Source organism: Sparus aurata, chromosome 12 (assembly GCF_900880675.1).
Source record: "Sparus aurata chromosome 12, fSpaAur1.1, whole genome shotgun sequence".
Lineage (NCBI taxonomy): Eukaryota > Metazoa > Chordata > Actinopteri > Spariformes > Sparidae > Sparus > Sparus aurata.
The window spans coordinates 29688187-29698810 of record NC_044198.1 but is presented as its reverse complement, the minus strand read 5'-3'; positions in this window follow the sequence as shown (position 1 = coordinate 29698810).

Sequence of the window (10624 nt, the reverse complement as noted above, 5' to 3'; positions counted from 1 at the left end):
CTCTCGCAGCAGATGTTACTTTGCAGAAACCAATTCCTCGGATAAGATTTGCAGAAGATTAATTGTCTACAGCTGTTTCATGGCCCGCTGCAATCTTAATACATTTATGATAAGTTTAAAAGCTCACCAGAGGCAGCGGAGCCTCCCGAGCGAGGCTGCCGAGAGAAAGAGACGCTTTCTTCTTACATCTGGATTCATATCCTCCGTCAGACTCATCATTAGCCTTTATGCAGGAGGACTAAGAGGCCGGCCGTCATTAACACACGAGATGCTGCCGCGTCGCTCCGCTTTCTTCAACACATATTTTCATCTCTCCCGTTTTTGACTGACTGAATTATTCAGATTTGTGCAAATGAGTTGTTTTCATTTTTCCCTCCTGGAAGTGGAAATTGAAAGTGACCCAGCGTGACCCTCATCTATTACTCAAGCTAAATTGCAGTGAATGTGCAGTGTGGATCATTGTGGCGCTGCCGGGCTTTGTTAACCGCCGAGCTGTGACCCTGCACACACGCAGCATCTGTACCAGTTTGGAAGAATCGCCGTGTTACGACCCGCTTTTATAAAGCCCCATTTAAATATTCTCCACAGAACAAAAGCAATCATGTCGGGGGCGCGGCAGCGGGTCAGAGGGCGGCGCTCTGCAGCCCGCCAGTTTACGGTGAAGCTTCTGAAGAACCGTTTCATGTTTCCAAGTTCCCGGTGCCGACCGAGGGGACCCGAACGGGCCGAGGGTTTCATTTAACCCTGGACGGCTCCTCCTCCTGCTCTTTGTGTGCTTTTCATCCGGCTCACATCATTTAACACGAGAGCTGCTCTCAGCGGACACATCCATTATTTATCCTCAGAATCATCTCAGTGATTGAAAGAATCAGAGGAAACCTGCAGCGCCGCGGGTCAGAGCCGGTCCGGTCCACTCCAGCACTGATGAGCTTTATATAACAGACATATAGATACAGATAGAAATGCTTTATAACTCATTACAATTCACTAAACAAACTGACCTTAAAGAGTGTTTACATGTGGCGGACCCTGCCACCTCTCTGCCTCCACACGGGGTTCTGGACCTTCTGTCCCTCTGAGAGCAGCTGGTTTATTCACTGATGGACACAGTTTGTGTTATTACCTCGTTAATATTGTGAATATTAAAACTCTCAGATTGAATTTTTTGCACTAAACTACAGACTGCTCCTTTAATGTTTGCTAACGTTCAGTATCTGTCAGTCAGAACCAACGACATATTATTACAGCTCAGCAGCTTGTTGGTCCTGTGATGATGATGTGTTCTGACCCGAAACAGACGTCACGTTACAACATAAAGACACGTCCAGCAGTGACATCACACACACACACACACACACACACACACACACACACTCAGGCCCGTATAGGCTGACAGGAAGTGGTCATAAATAACGGGAGCGGCGCGGCCTTTACTTCCCTCGTGCGACACCTCAGACATTGAACATGACATAATACGCTGTAATAAAACCACCTTCACTTCATAAATTTGCATGATTTATACGCAGCGTATGGAAAATGAATCCTGCATCATAAATATGCAAAAACATGGAAGTATTGCAGCTGCGAGGTTTTAATTTATTCTCATGTGATGCTGGGACTTAATCACTAATTGGTTTCTTGTTTCTCTCTCAGCTCTCGCTCGTTAACGTCTTAATGAACTGAGCGTTTTACCTTTTCTCTCTGGTTCTGCTCACAGGCGGGCCGAAGGTGTTCCTCCTGCCGCCGCCGTGTTCCAACAGGAGGCGCATCGCCGCCGCTCGCCTGTAAATCTTCACTTCCTGTTATACGAGGATCTAACAGCCTCTCACATCATCATTCCACCCGGCCTCCTCTTCCTCCTCGCACACCTTCCCAGCTTTGTACAAACAGATACCTGTCACGTTTGAAGAATAGGACGGCGCCGTAACAAATGCCTCATTCTCTGCGGATTATTTACTTTTAATGGGCGGTGGGATGAGAAAAGCACTTAATATGTGCTCACACGAGGCGTGATGTATGGGGTCATGGCGGCGCCGTGGCACCGCCCCGGCTGCTCGTTTCAAATAAATCTGTGTGCAGCTGCAGCTCCGCTCGCAGCTTTACTACAGAACACGCCGCAGCAGCAATGTGCTCGATTAGAGAGCTGATGTCCCCGAGGACTTTACTGTTTAGCTTCGTTTATCATTCAGAGGTCTGGAGAGCAGCGGCGAGGGTTCAGTTAGAGGAGGCGCAGACTGAAGGGAAGAATTCATTCCTGCATATCAGCCCAGAAAGTGACCGGCCGCGGTGGATCCAAGGTCGACAGCAAGGTCAAGCTGCTTCTGTTTCTCCTGAAGGAGGAAGTGAAGGAAAAACAGGCATTAATGATGACAGCAGCTCTGTGAGGCTAAATGCTAACTGCTAACAGTTGCTAGCTGAATGTGTTTTCTGACGACAGATGACAGATGCATGTCGAGCCGCTCGTCCAGCTCTGTCCGAACGCTGTGAGGTCATCAAACACATCATGACGTGGGACGGAGAATTGTCTTCACGACAGGAAGACCCACAGTACTCCTGCTGGTGCTGCTCGGGTTTTATGAAAAATGTCAGTTTTTCAAGAAAGAAGTTTAAATAAAGTAAGATAAAATAAAGTTGTGATTTTACGAGAACATGTGATGAAATGTGAGAATTAGGTTGTAATTTAATGTTGTTTTACTGTAAAATTACGACTTTATTCCTGTAAAATTAACCTGCGAGTATTTTCACACAACTTTATTCTGACGATATTAAAACTATATTATATACCTGAACAACAGGTGGAGGCAGGTGAACAAGAAGCCGCTGACGTAGCTCATGATGACGAGCGTATGAACGTATTGATTAGCTCGTCTGCAGGACACGTCACCCTTCCTCGTCCTCGTCCCTCCTCCTCCTCCTCTTCTCTCCTGGGTGTCTCTCCTCGTCCCTCCACGTCCCTCCTCGTCCCTCCTCCTCCTCGTCTCTCCTCGTCCCTCCTCCTCCTCGTCTCTCCTGGTTGTCTCTCCTCGTCCCTCCACGTCCCTCCTCCTCCTCGTCTCTCCTGGTTGTCTCTCCTCGTCCCTCCTCGTCCCTCCTCCTCCTCGTCTCTCCTCGTCCCTCCTCCTCCTCGTCTCTCCTGGTTGTCTCTCCTCGTCCCTCCACGTCCCTCCTCCTCCTCGTCTCTCCTGGTTGTCTCTCCTCGTCCCTCCACGTCCCTCCTCCTCCTCGTCTCTCCTGGTTGTCTCTCCTCGTCCCTCCACGTCCCTCCTCCTCCTCGTCTCTCCTGGTTGTCTCTCCTCGTCCCTCCACGTCCCTCCTCCTCCTCGTCTCTCCTGGTTGTCTCTCCTCGTCTCTCCTCGTCCCTCCTCCTCCTCGTCTCTCCTGGTTGTCTCTCCTCGTCCCTCCACGTCCCTCCTCCTCCTCGTCTCTCCTGGTTGTCTCTCCTCGTCCCTCCACGTCCCTCCACGTCCTCGGTGAATCACGCCTCTGACAGCCTGCTGGATGAAAGATGGCGCCTCTCTTGGCGCAGCTCCTCCTGACAAGACGTATATGGACGAGGCCACCATGATTTAAATGGCGCCATTTATTTGCCATTTGGTGTTATTAATATTCATGATCAATCATCAGCAATGAGGCAGCGAAGAGCCACTATGTTTTATGTTTTATGATGGTTATTAATGACGACCTGATCGTTACTTCTCCCACTCACACAGCTCTGAACTCTTAATGATCAAAAGTATTAATTCCCACAGTTTTCCATTATTAATATCCTGGATGGAGATAAAAAGTAATATTAATGTAAGGCCAACATAAAGACAGAGTCATTATTTAAGTCCTGTCATCGTTTGTCTTATTTAAGCGGCGTAGTGATAAGGTTTTATTTTAATTTAAATACAGACATTAATTTCTGTAATGCTGAGTAATCAAAGCAATATTTCGCAGTTTAACGGAGAAGCTTGTTAGATGCATCATAAATCTTTTCAGGGATTCCCGGTTATGGATCGTATCATCTGTCGTCATGGTGACGGAGAGCAGCTGATTTACACATCAAGTATTTCAATTTCACAAACATGTGAAACATTGTTTATTTATAATTCATGAACATTAAAATCACCTTCAGAGAAAGTTTAATTCCGAGTTTCATTTTCTTCACATCATTAATATCGTAAATATTAAAATTCTGAGTTTGACGTTCTTCTACAAATTACACACTGCTCCTTTAACGACAGCCGTCATGCAGACACTCGTCAGCTCGTTATTAACACGAGGAACTTTATTATTCAAATGTATTTAATGTGAACGTATTTAACGTCATATTTAACGTGACGTATTTAACGTGACGTATTTAACGTGACGTATTTAACGTGTCGTATTTAACGTGAACGTATTTAACGTCATATTTAACGTGACGTATTTAATGTGACGTATTTAATGTGTCGTATTTAATGTGACGAATTTAACGTGTCGTATTTAATGTGACGAATTTAACGTGTTGTATTTAATGTGACGAATTTAACGTGTTGTATTTAATAGGACGTATTTAACCTCATATTTAATGTGTTGTATTTAACGTGTTGTATTTAATAGGACGTATTTAACCTCATATTTAATGTGTTGTATTTAACGTGTTGTATTTAACGTGACGTATTTAGCGTGACGTATTTAACGTGACGTATTTAGCGTGACGTATTTAGCGTGACGTATTTAGCGTGACGTATTTAATGTGTCGTATTTAATGTGACGAATTTAACGTGTCGTATTTAACGTGGAGTATTTAATGTGACGTATTTAATGTGACATTTAATGTATCGTATTTAATGTGACGTATTTAATGTGACGTATTTAACGTGACGTATTTAATGTGACGTATTTAACGTGTCGTATTTAACGTGACGTATTTAATGTCAAATTTAACGTGAAGTATTTAACGTGACGTATTTAACGTGACGTTTTTAACGTGACGTATTTAACCTGACGTATTTAATGTGTCGTATTTAATGTGACGAATTTAACGTGTCGTATTTAATAGGACGTATTTAACATGACGTATTTAATGTGACGTATTTAACGTGTTGTATTTAATGTGTCGTATTTAACGTGAAGTATTTAACGTGAGATATTTAACGTGATGTTTTTAACGTGACGTATTTAACATCATATTTAACGTGACGTATTTAATGTGACGTATTTAATGTGACGTATTTAACGTGTCGTATTTAACGTCATACTTAACATCATTTAACGTGTCGTAATGGGACGTATTTAATGTGACGTATTTAACGTGACGTATTTAACGTGACGTGTTTAATGTATCGTATTTAATGTGACGTATTTAACGTCATATTTAACGTGACGTATTTAATGTGACGTATTTAACGTGACGTATTTAACGTGACGTATTTAATGTGACGTATTTAACGTCATATTTAACGTGACGTATTTAACGTGACGCATTTAATGTATTGTATTTAATGTGACGTATTTAACGTCATATTTAATGTGACGTATTTAACGTGACGTATTTAACGTGACGTATTTAATGTGACGTATTTAATGTGACGTATTTAACGTGACGTATTTAATGTGACGTATTTAACGTCATATTTAACATGACGTATTCAACGTGACGTATTTAATGTATTGTATTTACTGTGACGTATTTAACGTCATATTTAACGTCATATTTAACGTCATATTTAACGTGACGTATTTAACGTGACGTATTTAACGTCATATTTAACGTGACGTATTTAACGTGACGTATTTAACGTGACGTATTTAACGTCATATTTAACGTGACGTATTTAATGTGACGTATTTAACGTGACGTATTTAACGTGAAGTGTTTAATGTATCGTATTTAATGTGACGTATTTAACGTCATATTTAACGTGACGTATTTAATGTGACGTATTTAACGTGACGTATTTAATGTGACGTATTTAACGTCATATTTAACGTGACGTATTTAACGTGACGCATTTAATGTATTGTATTTAATGTGACGTATTTAACGTCATATTTAATGTGACGTATTTAACGTGACGTATTTAACGTGACGTATTTAATGTGACGTATTTAATGTGACGTATTTAACGTGACGTATTTAATGTGACGTATTTAACGTCATATTTAACGTGACGTATTCAACGTGACGTATTTAATGTGACGTATTTAATGTGACGTATTTAACGTGACGTATTTAATGTGACGTATTTAACGTCATATTTAACGTGACGTATTCAACGTGACGTATTTAATGTATTGTATTTAATGTGACGTATTTAACGTCATATTTAACGTCATATTTAACGTCATATTAAACGTGACGTATTTAACGTGACGTATTTAACGTCATATTTAACGTGACGTATTTAACGTGACGTATTTAACGTGACGTATTTAACGTCATATTTAACGTGACGTATTTAATGTGACGTATTTAACGTGAAGTATTTAACGTCATACTTAACATCATTTAACGTGTCGTAATGGGACGTATTTAATGTGACGTATTTAACGTGACGTATTTAACGTGACGTGTTTAATGTGACGTATTTAACGTCATATTTAACGTGACGTATTTAATGTGACGTATTTAACGTGACGTATTTAACGTGACGTGTTTAATGTGACGTATTTAACGTCATATTTAACGTGACGTATTTAATGTGACGTATTTAATGTGACGTATTTAACGTGACGTATTTAACGTGACGTGTTTAATGTATCGTATTTAATGTGACGTATTTAACGTCATATTTAACGTGACGTATTTAATGTGACGTATTTAACGTGACGTATTTAATGTGACGTATTTAACGTCATATTTAACGTGACGTATTTAACGTGACGCATTTAATGTATTGTATTTAATGTGACGTATTTAACGTCATATTTAATGTGACGTATTTAACGTGACGTATTAACGTGACGTATTTAATGTGACGTATTTAATGTGACGTATTTAACGTGACGTATTTAATGTGACGTATTTAACGTCATATTTAACGTGACGTATTCAACGTGACGTATTTAATGTGACGTATTTAATGTGACGTATTTAACGTGACGTATTTAATGTGACGTATTTAACGTCATATTTAACGTGACGTATTCAACGTGACGTATTTAATGTATTGTATTTAATGTGACGTATTTAACGTCATATTTAACGTCATATTTAACGTCATATTAAACGTGACGTATTTAACGTGACGTATTTAACGTCATATTTAACGTGACGTATTTAACGTGACGTATTTAACGTGACGTATTTAACGTCATATTTAACGTGACGTATTTAATGTGACGTATTTAACGTGAAGTATTTAACGTCATACTTAACATCATTTAACGTGTCGTAATGGGACGTATTTAATGTGACGTATTTAACGTGACGTATTTAACGTGACGTGTTTAATGTGACGTATTTAACGTCATATTTAACGTGACGTATTTAATGTGACGTATTTAACGTGACGTATTTAACGTCATACTTAACATCATTTAACGTGTCGTAATGGGACGTATTTAATGTGACGTATTTAACGTGACGTATTTAACGTGACGTGTTTAATGTATCGTATTTAATGTGACGTATTTAACGTCATATTTAACGTGACGTATTTAATGTGACGTATTTAACGTGACGTATTTAATGTGACGTATTTAACGTGACGTATTTAATGTGACGTATTTAACGTCATATTTAACGTGACGTATTTAACGTGACGCATTTAATGTATTGTATTTAATGTGACGTATTTAACGTCATATTTAATGTGACGTATTTAACGTGACGTATTTAACGTGACGTATTTAATGTGACGTATTTAATGTGACGTATTTAACGTGACGTATTTAATGTGACGTATTTAACGTCATATTTAACGTCATATTTAACGTCATATTTAACGTGACGTATTTAACGTGACGTATTTAACGTCATATTTAACGTGACGTATTTAACGTGACGTATTTAACGTGACGTATTTAACGTCATATTTAACGTGACGTATTTAATGTGACGTATTTAACGTCATATTTAACGTGACGTATTTAATGTGACGTATTTAACGTCATATTTAACGTGACGTATTTAATGTGACGTATTTAACGTGACGTATTTAACGTGACGTATTTAACGTGATGTATTTAACGTGACGTATTTAATGTATTAACTTGATTTAAGATAAATAATGTACTAAACGCTTTTTCGCTAACATTGCCTTCATGTTTGCTGTGTGTTTGGTGCAGGAAGAGACGGGCTTTTCTCACAAAAGTGTCCACAAGCGGGAAGTGTTTACAAGCAAAAAAACACTATATGGTAAACCAGGTGATTTGGTAGCTGAGGAACAGGGGAAGTTGTGGTAGGGGCGGTGACGAAAGAGTGACAGCAGCAGTGACGGTGATAGAGACAGCGATAGAGAGAGTGAGTTTTGAGAGTTGAGAAATTTGTGACATTTAGCGTGTTTGGAGTGTATAGTTTGTGTGTTATGTAGTGTTTGGTGTTGTGTGTTTAGTGTGTAGTGGAGTCGGTTTTTTGTTTTGTGAGTCAAAACAATGAGGAGAAGCTGAATGTGGAGCAGCAGGAGAGCTGAGGGAGGCCTGAGCCTGAGGCATTGTCTGCATTTAAATGTAAATAGTTACATATAACTTGGTAAATTTCGAACACTTATGCACAAATTTAGCAAACAACAATCTATATTTGCATTATTAGTAATAAAAATGGTTTGTTAAACATATTAAACATTAAACAATAACTGTACAGTCACACATGTGAGGTTATGCTGAAAATAATGACACCAAACAAGGCAAGGTAAATATAATGGTAAAATCAAAAATAGTCAAAAACAGCTAATTATATCCCAGACCCCAGAGGGTTAATACATGTTTATAATGTTAATTACTGTCTGTTACCATGGAAACAACATTAACTGACTAACTGTCTGTGAATGAAATGTGTTAACGTGGTGAAGTGACACGAGCAGGTGAGATGATACCTGAGGCTCTGCGGCTGTGATCACAGTGTGTGTGTGTGTGTGTGTGTGTGTGTGTGTGTGCACTCGGAGGCCAGCTGCCTTCTGATGGTCCCTTTAATAAGCTGATATGGAGGCAGCAGGTCCGAGCCCGGCTGATTGATGGGCTCTGTGATGAGACGTCGCAGCAGCAGCGCCGAACCACCAAACAACTAAACATACAAATTATTAAAAAAGGCGGGGTCGGCCTCTGGACCCCGGAGGAGAGACACTCACCTTTAGTTAAGATGATTTCATTCTCCGGCTGCAATTTATAGTCTATTGACTGGAGAAACTGTCTTTTCACATCTGCGGAAATTGTCTTACATAGCAGATGAGATCTGCCGCTTGACTCCGGATCTGCAGGCCAGCGCCACAGCAAATATCACATTAGCTGCTCGGAGCTGCACAGATGATATCAGACACTGTTTCAGCTCCGGACAAACACAAGCACATATCATCCCATCTCACACACACACGCGCACACACGCACGCACACACACACGCACGCACACACACACACACGCGCACACACACACACACATGCGCACACACACACACACGCACGCACACACACACACACGCGCACACACACACACACGCACGCACACACACACACGCACGCACACACACACACACGCGCACACACACACACACATGCACGCACACACACACCACACACACACACGCACGCACGCACACACACACACACACACACACGCACACACACACACACATGCGCACACACACAGACACACACACACGCACGCACGCACCTATGCACCTCTGGACCTCCCTGGAACCAGTACTGATCTCACAGGGACACTTCCTGAGACACTTCCTCACAGGGACACTTCCTGAGATACTTCCTCACAGGGACACTTCCTAACAGGGACACTTCCTGAGACACTTCCTAACAGGGACACTTCCTAACAGGGACACTTCCTGAGACACTTCCTCACAGGGACACTTCCTCACAGGGACACTTCCTGAGATACTTCCTCACAGGGACACTTTCTCACAGGGACACTTCCTGAGATACTTCCTCACAGGGACACTTCCTAACAGGGACACTTCCTGAGACACTTCCTCACAGGGACACTTCCTCACAGGGACACTTCCTGAGACACTTCCTCACAGGGACACTTCCTCACAGGGACACTTCCTGAGACACTTCCTAACAGGGACACTTCCTCACAGGGACACTTCCTCACAGGGACACTTCATCACAGGGACACTTCCTCACAGGCACACTTCCTCAAAGGGACTCTTCTTCACAGGGACACTTCCTCACAGGGACACTTCCTGAGACACGTTTTCACAGGGACACTTCCTGAGACACTTCCTCACAGGGACACTTCCTGAGACACGTTTTCACAGGGACACTTCCTCACAGGGACACTTCCTCACAGAGACACTTGCTGAGAAACATTTTCACAGGGACACTTCCTCACAGGGACACTTCCTGAGACACGTTTTCACAGGGACACTTCCTCACAGGGACACTTCCTCACAGGGACACTTGCTGAGACACGTTTTCACAGGGACACTTCCTCACAGGGACACTTCCTGAGACACTTCCTCACAGAGACACCTCCCCCTGTTAG